Source organism: Oxyura jamaicensis, chromosome 8, assembly GCF_011077185.1.
Source record: "Oxyura jamaicensis isolate SHBP4307 breed ruddy duck chromosome 8, BPBGC_Ojam_1.0, whole genome shotgun sequence".
Classification (NCBI taxonomy): domain Eukaryota; kingdom Metazoa; phylum Chordata; class Aves; order Anseriformes; family Anatidae; genus Oxyura; species Oxyura jamaicensis.
Window position 1 is genome coordinate 14,342,472 of NC_048900.1, and position 13,365 is coordinate 14,355,836.

Consider the following 13,365-nt stretch of genomic DNA (forward strand, 5'->3'; position numbering starts at 1 on the left):
TTGTGGATTGTTTTTTTTTTTTTTCTGGCATCTTGTCATGTAATCATAAAAACTTTCTTCTGATAATATGGATATGACCCAAATTTATAATGTGTTTGAGTCAATATACACTTAGACAGTCTTAGAACACCAAGATTGTAAGGTTAGTGTAGCTAATGAATAGGCATTATTGCTAGATGCATATCAATCACTTCAGAATAGCCTAGACAGAGACAAATTGCCTGAGATGAACATATAGCCATAAAGTAACTGGCAGGTCCAGGAGGGAGGAAGGTGAGATTCCTGCTAGTCACATGAGGAAGACCTTTGAATAAGGGAGACTCGAGCCCTCCACCTGCCATGAAGCTCATTTTGGGCTGTGTGGACCCTGTTGTGGTCCCAGTGCAGTGCCATAACTCCCACCTGCCTTCCCATATCTGCCATCTGCTTATCTGAGTGAGCCATATCTTCAGCCCACATGCTATGATGTCCGTGCCAATGAAAGAGGTTTGTTTTAGCCCCCCGGGGGGCGCACGCGGCGGGCTCCCTATGGCATCTCCCCCCACTAAGTCCCTGCTACTTATATCCTTTCAGTTTCCCTATATATAGCTTGAATCACAAGTGTTGAAATGCCATAGAGAAGACTCCACCTACACCCTTCTAACCTCAGCTGAAGCTAGAAGCATAAAAAATTGGATGTATAATATGTCATGGATGTATCAGAAGGAGTCCAGAGGGGGACCACGAGGATGATCAGGGGGCTGGAGCACCTCTCCTATGAAGAAAGGCTGAGACAGGTGGGGATGTTCAGTACAGAGAAGGGAAGTCTCCGAGGAGACCTTATAGCAGCCTTCCAGTACCTAAAGGGGGCCTACAAGAAAGATGAAGAGGGTCTCTTTATCAAGGAGTGTAGTGATAGGACAAGGAGTAATGGCTTTAATCTACAAGAGGGTAGGTTTAGATTAGATAAAAGGAAGAAACTCTTTGTTATGAGTGTGCTGAGGCACTGGCAGAGGTTGCCCAGAGATGTTGTGGCTGCCCAATCCCTGGAAGTGTTCAAGACCAGGTTGGATGGGGCTTTGGGCAACCTGGTCTAGTGGAAGGTGTCCCTGTCCATGGCTTGTACACAGATGATCTTTAAGATCCCTTCCAATCCAAACCATTCTATGATTCTATGAAATTTTTGTGGTGTAAGTCAGGAAGTCCCAGGAACACCCAAAATCTAGCTAGTGGGCTCTGGGCAATTCCCCACTTACACATGAACAAACTTTCTGGAAGCAGTTGTCATGTAGCCACTGTCAGGTACTCCCTCCACATGTCTCTAACAGAGTCTGTACCCTACACAGCTGTGTATCTGTTTGTGAGGATTTTCATCTGAACTGACAGGTTATAGTTCTGGATTCAAAATACATACTCTGTGTGTTATAAGGTATTACTAGAATTCTCCCATCCAGCTTTGAAAAGCCCAAGCCTTTAGAAAGACTGCCGTCAAGCAAGTGTACCAAAGACTTTAAGACTTGGCATGAAATAATTTAGAGAAAATGAAGGTCACAATCTAAAAACCTTGAACACTCTAATTAACCTTCCAGAAGAGTCTCTTTCTCCCTATTTTTAAAATAAATGGGAACAACACACAGGCCAATGGCAATCTCCCTAGTAGGTAGGAATATCTGTGTGACTAAGGGAAGATATTAAGGCTGCAAGTGAGAATATGTAATGGGTCAAAGGAAAGCATTAGGGGAAAGAGACATGTCTTCCTGCATCTGTTCATAATCAGCATGACTAAGGACAACAGGATCTGTTTTATCAGTGTTACATCTTTCCATGACGCTGTTCCAAGCTGTGCAAAATTTTAATGTTGCTTAATTCTTTCTCTAGGAAAATCCACCAGGTTTTGTTTATTTATTTATTTATTTTTCCCCAGGAATGGAAGTTCATGTTTAAGGAGATTTTTTTTTTTTTTTTAATCTCCCTCATCTAAGAGGGAAAAGAAAAGAAAGTATTCTTCCATAACACCATATGTGTTAAGCTGGAGCAAGCATGTGTCCACTCCCTATGGACTGCTTTAACTAGAGAGGAGAGATCCAATATATCAGACAAAAACAAGCTGAAGCAACCCATACACTCACGCATATAAATAATATAGACTATGAGACATTTGTGTGAGCACAGAGATTTCTGGAGGGCACTAATATTCTGTTTACATCTAAAAATAAATATAGTTCCTTAAACAGCTGCCTCACGATCCCCAGCTGTTTGTAAATATAAAAAGAAAGTGACATTTGCTTCAAAACAGCTAGTAAATTATATATCTCAAACAAAATCTAGCAACTTTGCTTAGATTTATAGTGCAGTGAAAACTTCAGCCATCTTACAGAACCATATTGCACACTAATAGAAAGTACACTAACTTTCCTGGTAATGACCAGTCTAGAGCCTGAGGTGGGAAGAAAACAGATTTTCCTTCCCTGCGTTTTCCCAGCAGTTGACACCTGTGGTGGGGCAGAGCCACTCCTGAGCTGAGACCTAGTGGGGCTAGTGCCCCACATGGCTGCGGCTCACCCAGTGAGTTGTGCTCACGTCCCCTGTCCTCTGGAGGACCATGGCTGAGGTGGCCCCAGAAGCAGGCTGGAAGGAAGGGACTAACCTCATGAGCCATTTCTATCACATGTCCTTATCTCCAATCACCCCAGCAAAATCCCACTGAACACCCTGGCTGCCATGCTGCTAAGGGGCTTTTTGGAAGGGTCCCACGAAATCTTCCAGACCCCCAACATCCATTCGGATCTCTCCCAGCCCTAATCTACCACCCTCTTTCAAGAATTTATTCCATCATTATGGTTAAATTTTGCCTGTGCTGCTGAGAAACCTTGAATTACTACTTCCGGGGGTTTTGTTGTTGTCTGGCATTTTGGTTGGCTTTGGTTTTGCTTTTTTGATTGATATTCACTTATCTCAAAGGAATATAGTTTGTAGGTTTGCTTTTCATTCCTTGGTCTTATATGTATGAGCTTAGGAAGGACTTAACACACTTGAACACTGTTTTTTTTGTTTTGTTTTGTTTTGTTTTGTTTACCACATCTTCAGCTGTGTCAGTCACTTTTTAATACAATTAATGTGAATTTCTCCTATATGGTATCACTAATTCTTTTACGGAATGAAATACAGACTAGGTTAAGTGCCTTACAAAAACCTACTGGTCTAAGTATATCACATTGACCACTTCCTTTACCACCCAAATTTGTAATCTCATCATGATTAAACAATTCTGGCTTAGCAAAAGCCTATTTCATAAATCATGATTTCTGGTGTTTATTCTATTCCTATCCTTTCATTCCATATTAATTCAATACCATATTAGATCTTGCATTGCTACCCACGATTGATGTCATGTTAACCAAGCTGGAAATATTCAGATGACATGTGGAGTTTGTATATGGATAGTTGCTCTTTTTAAATATTTAACCATGTTGCAATTTCTGAATCAGTATTAGAGATTTTATCAGCATCTACCAGACACCCTGTAATACTGCAAAACTTTCTTCTGCTAAAGCTACATCAGAACCAGATGTAGCCAGACATGGTTCTCTCAATATCTTTAGATTTCATATCATATTGACAGCTATGTCTGTTCTTTGTACCTTTTTGTATTCCTTTTTAATTATTATTATTTTTATTTCTAATTCTTTGCCACTGTACTGGAATGGACTTTAATCTGGATGTGGTTCTTTTTTTTTTTTTCTGATTTTTTTTTCTCTGACGAATTGTGGCATTTTGAAGGATTCCATTCACCGTTTGCTCTTTTTATTTTTAATTTAGTGGGAAAAAAATAAAAATTTTATTTTGTGACTGGCTGACTGCCACATGACCACTAAGCCACTCCCTCACTTTCCCTGCTCAGCAAGACAGGGAGAAAAATTGATGAAAATGCTTGTGGGTCAATACGAGGACAGAAAGATTACTTGCCAATTATCAGCAGGGTCAAACAGAAAAACTCAGTTTTAAGAAGGATGAATTTATTGCCAGTTAATAACAGAGTAGGGTAGTAGGAAACAAACTAAACTAAAAACATCTTCTCCTCACTCCCCTTCTTTCTAGGCTCAACTTCAACCTTGATTCTTCAGTTTCCTCCTTCCTGAGCAGTGCAGGGGGATGGAGTCAGCTCATAACACTTCATCTCAGATGCTCCTTCATCTTCATGCTAATCCCCAGCTCCAGTGTGGGGTCCCTCCCATGGGAAGCAAACCTTCATGAACCGATTCAGCATGGGTTCATACAACGGGGTGCAGTCCATTAGGAACAAACTGCTCCAGCATGGTTGATCCCTTCACAGGCTACAGTTCCTTCCAGAAAACTTGCTCTATATTTTCTATAATCTACCCACAGTCAATGATCTTTAAGCAACCACCAACCTCTATTTCAGAGATTGATTTACATCACATTGATTTACACCTCACTTCATCACACTGAGGTCCAGCATGTTGTGAAAGGCACAGTAGCTTTTGCGTTAGAAAATCATCCTTGATACTTTTAGCTGTGTCAAAACTGCAGGAGATAACCAAATGTCATCCAACTTAAAGATGTTTTTTGTTTGTTTGTTTGTTGTTTTTTTTTTTGGGGGGGGGGATCATTTTGCATTCTTCAGTGTGTCATGTGCTGGTACATCTCAGAGACAGGAAACAGAGCTAGGCTCTCTACAGGTCTGAAGCTAAAAACATCATGATTCTTTCTGTTCCATGATTTGCGGATAGTTTTGTATTTTACTCATTGCATGGTCATTTCCTATTTAGACAACTCATCAGATAAATCACTAAAACATAAATAGAGTGGGGAAAAAAATAGGCTTCCACTGCATTTGGTTAAAAAGAGATTTCTGTAATTCCAAGCTCCATGTGATCTCTTAGTGTATCTATCATCTTTAACCACAGTCTCAGATGTGCTCAGATGTTCCTACCTTGGTCTTGACTGACAGGTCACCACAGCCACCTTGTGAAGCCTTTGAGCCTTTGGAGGCAAAGCACATCTATTCTCAGCACCTTACCTGAGACCTGACAGTAGTACAAGCTATTGTCAATGAATTTTGGAAAAATGAGGCATGTTTGGGGTTGAGCATGCAAAAGCTTGGACCATTCTGCAGCTCATCAGCACACCCCACCTTCCTAAACACAGTGTTTCAGCCCAAACTAAGCCAGGCTAACAGCAAGCAAAATGAAAACAAAACAAAACAAAACAAAGCAAAATAAAACAAGAAAACATAGCAAAGCAAAGCAAAACAAGAAAAAAAAATGCAATTTAAGAATTCAGCCTCCTGAAGTTCACTCTGAAGTTGTTTGTCCCATTGTAGATGAGATCTTCTGTAGATGTCTTCATATCTTCATATTCTTAGGGGAAAATAAAACCAGTTCTTCCTTAAGATGACAGCTCATTAATGTGTAACAAAATCCCAAACTCATAATGCAGTGAAAACATACAGAGTCTTTACTGTCCCATCCTGTCTTCTGGTTATGATTCTGGTAAGAACTTTTGTGGCAGAGGGCAAGTCCACCTTCCACTGTTTGCTAAATTAGGCTGATATCTTGAAAATGGTTGTAAGCTTTTCCCCTTTTCTTCTTTATCTGTAGCTGCAGAGACAGCCCACAAGAATAGATTTCATTTCTGAAGCTGGCCAACAGTAAGTTTTGTCCTGAACTATATTTATTTTTGTGTTTCCAAAAGTTTCTAGTGAGAGTATCAAGTTTAGTTCTTATCAGATAATTACACAGCACTTGCCTCCTGAGGCAATTTTAAATCAATCTCAGGAAAGGCAGTAACTATACACTGTAGATAATTATAGTCCATTAAAGTACCTTAAGATTAGATTCAGAGATCACTAATCACACAAGGTCATAAATGTACTGCACCTTTCTGAGGTGGTGTCTGAATTTTGATATATAGCCCTTTTGCAGGAAAAAAAAAAAAAAAATATTTTCTAGGGTTTTTATTGAGTAAAATGTCAGAGGCAAATAGAAACCTAATTAAAAACATGCTAAATTATTAGCCTAAAAGTGATTTCAGTTCTAACCAGTCAGTCACAGAGAGAAAATCAGAGCATAAAGCAAGACCATCATTTTAAAGATACTCCTGACAAAACATGTCATATTTTATATTTAAAATAATGTCTCACCAAACGCCTTCCTTACTTCAGGAAAATGGCTTTTTTAATTGCTGTGAGAGATGTGTGAAGTGTGCTTGACAAGTATTTGATTAAATGAAGAAGCTTCCTTGAGAGTCACACTGATAGTAAATTTTCCATCTAAGTGTTTTCCCTACAGCAAAATATTATTTTTGATCAAAACACATAAAATCCATTAAAAGGATCAAAACAAATCTATCTGAAGTCAGTTTATCCCAAGCTGAAACACTCCATTTTTTGAGAATTGCACTCGGGATGTCCTGTCACCATTTTATGTTATTTTTCAAGGTTGTTGGTGACCAACAGCAACAGCCATTGGGATTTTTGCTGTTGCTGTTGTGGCGTGCCCTTGTGCCAGTGCCAAGGTCCCAAGTACTGCAATGCCCATAGACTCTTAGTCAGGAGGTCCCTGCCCACAGACTTGTCCAAAGAACAATCTCTGGTGGGTTTAGGGGCAACAGCTTGGACAGAGTTATCAAACCCAAGAAAAGCTACATCTTCAGGCTAGTGAGTTTTATTTCTAAATGTAAGCCCTGTGTTTCTAGGAAAAAAGAAATGACATAGCTCCAGAAGGCTTCCACTGAAGTCACCACATTTGTTGCCATGTCTTTTTTCTCATTTGATGGCTTATGCAATACATTTCATCCTTATCTTTGTTGTATGGGAATCCTGTCTGAGATCTTCCATTGCAGCCTCACCTGGATGCTCTTGTACCTGGTCCAAACCCTCCTGCCACCAGCCCATTCAGGTTATGCACAAAGCACTCTCATTCTCCCTCAGTTTGGAACTTGCAACTTCAGTTTACGTAAAAGGACCATGTACCTGTCAGACCTGGTAGCAGGGCCAACTTCAACAATGCTTTTAACGAGCAATTTATAAGGAGCATTGGCCACGGTATCATGGTAGAGATGTCCACATACACTCCCTGCCTTTGGAGGTCAAATAAATATACCCGTGTTTGTTGTTAGCTATTTATCAGGTCACTGTAAAAGGGCATAAGTACACCATGACTGAAAGATTTCAATGCTTAAGCAGTTTTAGCCCTGTGTTGCAGCAGAAAATCTCCAGAAGTATTTCAGAGGTGCCAGCCTCTATAGTGAACATCTGCTGACAGCCAGCAGCTGAATGCAAACTGTCTGACCTCCTGAAGACCACCAAAGGTGGGAGCTTTCTGATTCACACTTTCATCTGTCCAAATTCAAAGATGGAAGGTATAAGACAATGAGAAGGTAAAGATTTATCCTACAGTCAAAACCAAATCTTGATCTGATGTTATTGTAACACACCATTGCTAATCCTGCAACTACATGGGGAGTGGCTCCTGAGACATTCACAGGGAGCAGACCGCAGCTCAGAGGGGACATCAGAAAATGATAGCAGGCATGGATTACTCTCAGACCAAGTAAAAACAAAATGTTTCAACAATTTCCAGCTAGTATCTCAAGGCCCTGCTCATTCCACAAACATTTTAAACCTTTTGATCCAATACAAAATGAAAACAATTAAAAAAAAAAAAAATGCAATTTGCCTTGGGACAGCCATCCAGTTTATCCAGTTTTGCTTTGGCCCCAGATACTAGCATCACAGAAATTGTGAATTGCTTCCATACAGCATGAAATGCTTCATTAGTGTCATATACCTGGACTAAGTTACCCTTTACTGGGAACTTTCCAGACTTGTTCAGGCCCATCTTGGCCTATATTATCAAAGCTTCTCAAGATTTCAGTAGGCTGTTGCTGCTATTTCTGATTCTGCAATCTAAAGTTTTATACTGGTTCTTGAGGAGCCATCACATGCTTTTTCCAAGGCCCCAGCTTTCTAGATGAGTTATATTTCAGGTTATCCCAATATTTCATGGCAAAGCAACAGTATAGTTCTACAAAGGTTCCTACAATGTTTTAGAAACTTGTCCACATCCAGACTAAAAATGAATCATTATAAAAATAAAAAATTCTACATATATTTGCCACCCTTGCCCAAACTGCCACATTCTTTGAGACAAAGAGAGATTCTCTGAAATATTTCAAATTCCTTTTGTTTGAAACAAAATATCTAACTTCCTCATAATGCAAGAAAACTTCTTCTGAGTTTGGATACTCCCACACAAAGAAACTGTCTTCAGAGACATTGAGACAGGTTATTTTTTTTTATCAATCCTATGCATCCAGATCTGAGTCTTTAGGAGTTTGCCTATGGTCCACCGCAGTAGTATTTGTCTCACCCAACAGCAGGCAATTCATCAGAGCAAATCACCCACACCTACAGAGCAGAGAAACAGGCATTCTTAGACAATACTCGTCTAATTTTCTTAGACAGGAGATTAATTTGTGATACAGTAGCTTTCTAACCTCAGTCAGAATCTGTGAAATGTACGTACAGAAATATCCCAAAACCGCTGACTTCTTTTGCACACAGAGAATTGGCTCATTAATTTTGGGTTGCACATAATTGAAAGACACTAAAAAGCCTGAAATGGCGTGGCTTTCCTTATTCCTACAGTGAGGCAGCTAATGCAGAGAATGTGGCAGCACTTTCATTGAAAATGACTGTTTTTGATGGCTGGAATGAATTGTTTGTAAACATGGTGTACATTCAATAACTTGGTCATGCAAGGGTCAAATCAGAAATCTTCAGTGCATGTTGGAGAATATTTGTGTGCAAGATCACAAACTAGCGTTTCAAAACAATGAAAAAAAATATCATTTCTTATATTTTATTCCAATTCCACAATTCACCCACACACTTAACATTGCAAACATGAGCAGCTCTATTCATAACTACTCAACAGTATGCTCAGATTTGCAGACAAGTCATTATAGGGCTGGGAGCTTAGTTACCAGAATTTAAAGAAAGGAACACAGAAAGTATTTTATTATTTTATTTTATTTATTTTTTAAGATCTGAATGTCCTCAGAAATTACTAGCTGCTTTAACTTCCATAATTGGGGTTTAGGATACTCATCAGGAATATATTATTAATTATGACTATTATAAATGTTACATGGTAGTGACTGAAGTCCCTTGGTGAGATCAGGGTTGCATTGTGTTTGCTCTGTACGTTTTAGTAAGTAAAAATCCCCTTCCCTAAAACATTTGCATTCTTTGAGAGATGAAGCAGATGAAAGTTAGAAGAGAAATAGGCACAATTAAGTAATAAGTTTGTGAGTAAATAGGAGGTTTGTGATGAAATCAAGAGTAGAATTGAAGTCTCTCACATCCTAGGTTAGTGCCTTATATACAAAATCATTACATTCTAATTAAAAATCTTTGTCAGTAGTAATTGAATGTAGCATAAATCTGGGATGAGTCTGGTTGCTATGAGAATACTATCTAAAAATAATATTCTGAAGAAAATTTTAAGCACAAGGAGGAAACTCTCCTGAGAACAAAATTTATCATGGAACACATCACCATTTGCTGAACATTAAAGAAATTAGCACAGTGATATTAATGAGGCTCCAATTAAGTGAATTGGAAGCCTCATACTGAAAGCTGCTGTCTCAAGGTCCCTGCAGACCTAGGTAGAAGTGGCTTTTATATTGCATTTATTGCATTACATCGCATAGATATATGAGTAACATTTAGAGGGTTTCCTCTGCAACACTTTAACTATGTATTTGCAAACTACAGTCAAGATCTGAGGATCAACAAAGTCCATCACTTCAGAAACCATTACATTGGAGTAACACCTGTATCGATACAGATCCATGAACAAATACATTAATCCATTCATGTGACAATGCAACTCAAATGGAAAACAATACACTTTGTATTACTAATTACCCATTTGCCATCCTACTGTTTCAAGTAATGTGGGATAGGAGGTAGCACATAGCTTGGGAATGACCCACGCCACTGAATAAAACACAGAAAACCATCAAATATACTTTACAGGGAAAAAAAAAAAAAAAAAAAAAAAAAAACCAACAAAAAAAACCTGTTTAACCTGTTTGTTGAAAAAGAGGCAGAAAGAGTAAGGGCAGATCTTAGAGGAGTGCAGTGTGTAGGCACAGCACACACTGCAATGTGCAATGATGCAGGAACCAGAGTGGGATGAGTACAGTAAGACCTCAGAGACTCTGGACAAAATACAACCCAGCTTCAGCTGTCCTTTATTTAGAAGTACCTAAGAAAGAAACTGAGGACAGGAATAAACCCAAACATCCTCTCATGCCCCTGCTCAGGAGTGAAGAACTTCTGTCTATGACACTGGAAGAAATATATATTTATATATTAAAGATATATATACATGCAGAAAATGGCTATACAGCATAACAATTTACCCAGATGTTCAGTGTTCAATTTCCTACTCTGCATAAGAGAAATTAAATCAATCTCTTTAAGAAATGACTGGGAAAGATTATCTTCACCTTGTACAACATGGAGGAAAAAAAAACAAGGAGATTACTGGGCACAAAGAGAGAGGAAACAAGATGGAGCTTTGCAATGTAGTGACTTACAGATTCATGTGAGTCCTGGTTCTTGTCCTTGTGCCAAAGGCTATTTAGGTATTTCAGCTAACTACTGTATAATTTGAAAGGGTTTTACAGGGAAGAAGTACAAGTTCTTCTCTGCGCCTGTCTTAGACACAGCCAGGGGAGACAATACTACACAGCCCTGCAGACTTTTCATGTTTCTATAATCAAATTCATGTTTGCTGAGGCTGCACTAAAGGGGCTTCACTAGCCTTGCTTCTTGCTTGCCTGCAGAAGTCAAACAACAATCTAACACCATGGGAAGATAACAGTATTTATCATGGACACCTTTCACTTCAAACTGCATTTATTTCCTGCAGAGGGTTATACAATTTCCATTTTCATAATATTTCATTTAAATACATCTCATGTAATAGAATCTTGGTATTTTAATATCACATCACTGGTAAATGAAACTTTCATCTCATCTCATTCAGTAAGAACAATGTTTGCTTTTGGCCTAGAGCAGAGAATAGTGATTGAAACACTTGGGAATTCATTTCAAAGCACTTTGGAATGCATTATCATGGCCACATCCTCTTCTTCAGAAAACACCCACAAACAATTCCAGTCCATAGGGCGCAGTTTTTGAAAGCATGCAATTGTCAGAAACTAAATGTGTTCCTAAAGGAATGAATAATTAGGAATACAGCCGGCAAATTGGCACAAATGGTGAACATGAATAACAGTTGTCTCAACAAGCATTTACAATTTCCTTTCATATTGTCAGAGGCAAAGATGAACACAGGACCAATTTTCAAAGTTTTAATTCACTTTGATTGGATCATTCATACAGTACTTGATCCACCTTAATTCCATGAGCAGCAATATTTCTCTTTGTAAAACACAGTGGCAGAATCATCATTAAAAACTAAGGTGGCCAAGAGAACAAAGAATGAAAGGGAGATGGTACAGTCAGAAGATGGGAAAATGTGTTTCATATTGCATCAAACTGAAGGAAAAGGAAGAGGCCATTAGTTAATGATCAGGATAAACTTTTCCATGCTGGAGAATTCACAAAAGGTAGTTACTCCACTTCAGAGATAAGAAAGATCATATCTACATCATGATCCAGGAATTCCTCAATCTGAACAGCTCTCAAGGATTTGTGATCAGGGCAGTGAAGTCTTCCCATTTTTGCATTACAGGAAAAATATTTCTTTGCAAAGATCCATTATCCCTGTTCAGAAAAAAAAAAAAAAAAAAAAAAAAAAAAAAGCACTAGAAATAGAATATATAGAATATCCAGGCTCGTTTTACCTCCATTCATCACTCAGAAGTGTTCACCAAGCCTTCATCACTTGAGAAGTTCACCATTGAGCCTTCCCTTTTATCCAAACTAAGATGAAGCATTTCTTTCTTTAGAAGCCAAGTGAAGGAAATTGCTAGCATAATATATCTTCTGTTTGAATACATCTCCAGGGTGCCCTGTTTTTACTGCTTAAGTACACATAGTTATGTTGCAGTGGAGTATGAGTTTTGAGGAGAGGAATAAAAACATAAAGAAATGAATTGGAACAAGGCATGAGTTCCAGTAGCACATCAGCTGAACAGGTTTAGCCTTGAAAAACAGGTAACAGAGGGAATCTAATCCCATTCCGTAAGCACCAAAGAGACCTTATAAATTCATCCAAGAGCTGTGATGAAACTAGAGAAAAGAATTCCTGACCAGCCAAAAAAAAAAATGGGCAATTAATAAGCACAGCTTCTTTACTGCAGAAGTGCAGGATAGCTGCACTGACTGCTATCCGTATCTTCAATGTCTAGAAATGATTGACAGGCCAAAATTAACTGAGAATCATGATGAAGTAGCTAAGAAAACTCTTAATGCTCAACTACAATAAAAGCCACCAACATGAGTATTATATATAAAGGATAAAGCAATATGTGGTGATTTTTTTCTCAAACTAACACTCTCTTCTTCAAAAAATCTCATAGTCTTCAAAAAGATCATTCATACAAAAATAATTGTTTGAAATTTTTGGTCATTTCTTTCCAGTGGAAAGTTTGTCTCAGGTCAGTAACACTTAACTATGCTAGAAAACTTCTGTTTTCAATACTTTAAGGCATTTTTTCATGAACACTCAGAATTTAAAGGATTTGACCATTGAGTTTTGGGGTTTGTTGGTAATAATTTAGATTTTTTTTTAGGACAAAATAAAACTTCGACCAGTTTAGCAGTACATTAAATAAGATACTACTTAAATAAATATCCAGATGCTGTTGATATTTCCCTTGTGAAAATAAATACTTCTTTTTCTAATCTGTTGAAAGTCTCTTTAATAAAGATTGTATAATATGTGTATACATATAAAAAGGAGAAGTGTTTCAGAACAGGTGTGGTGGTTTTACTGTGCTAGGCAGTTGAACACCACAACCACTCTCTCACTCCCCCTCCTCAGATGAGGAGGGGAAGAAGTAAAGGAAAGAACAACTCACGGGTTGAGATAAGGATGATTTAATTAAAAAGGGGAAAAATATATATATATATATAATTAAGGAAATATTATTATTAATTAAACAATTCAACTAAAGGGAAAAAAGGGAAAGGGGAAAAGGGAGGGGGGAAAGGGAATAACTAAACAAAACAAGTAAAGGCTATGTGGAAGTGCAGAGGAAAGAAATTACTCTCTACTTCCCACAAATGAGCGATGCTTGACCACGTCCTTGAAGCAGGGCCTCAATGCACGTAGCCGGTGTTCGGGAGGAGGACAGACGTTTTCGCAACGAGAGCCCACC

At 38.4% G+C, this 13,365-nt stretch overlaps 1 long non-coding RNA gene across 2 annotated transcripts in view; it reads right to left on the bottom strand.

The window, feature by feature from the left end:
- LOC118170942 overlaps positions 1 to 10,223 on the bottom strand; it is a 113,351-nt gene extending 103,128 nt beyond the window's left edge. For both annotated transcript variants that reach the window (XR_004752960.1, XR_004752961.1), the window contains exon 1: positions 10,098 to 10,223. This is a non-coding gene — a long non-coding RNA (uncharacterized LOC118170942). The remainder of the gene's footprint in view (positions 1 to 10,097) is intronic.
- Between the last annotated feature and the right edge of the window lie 3,142 nt (positions 10,224 to 13,365).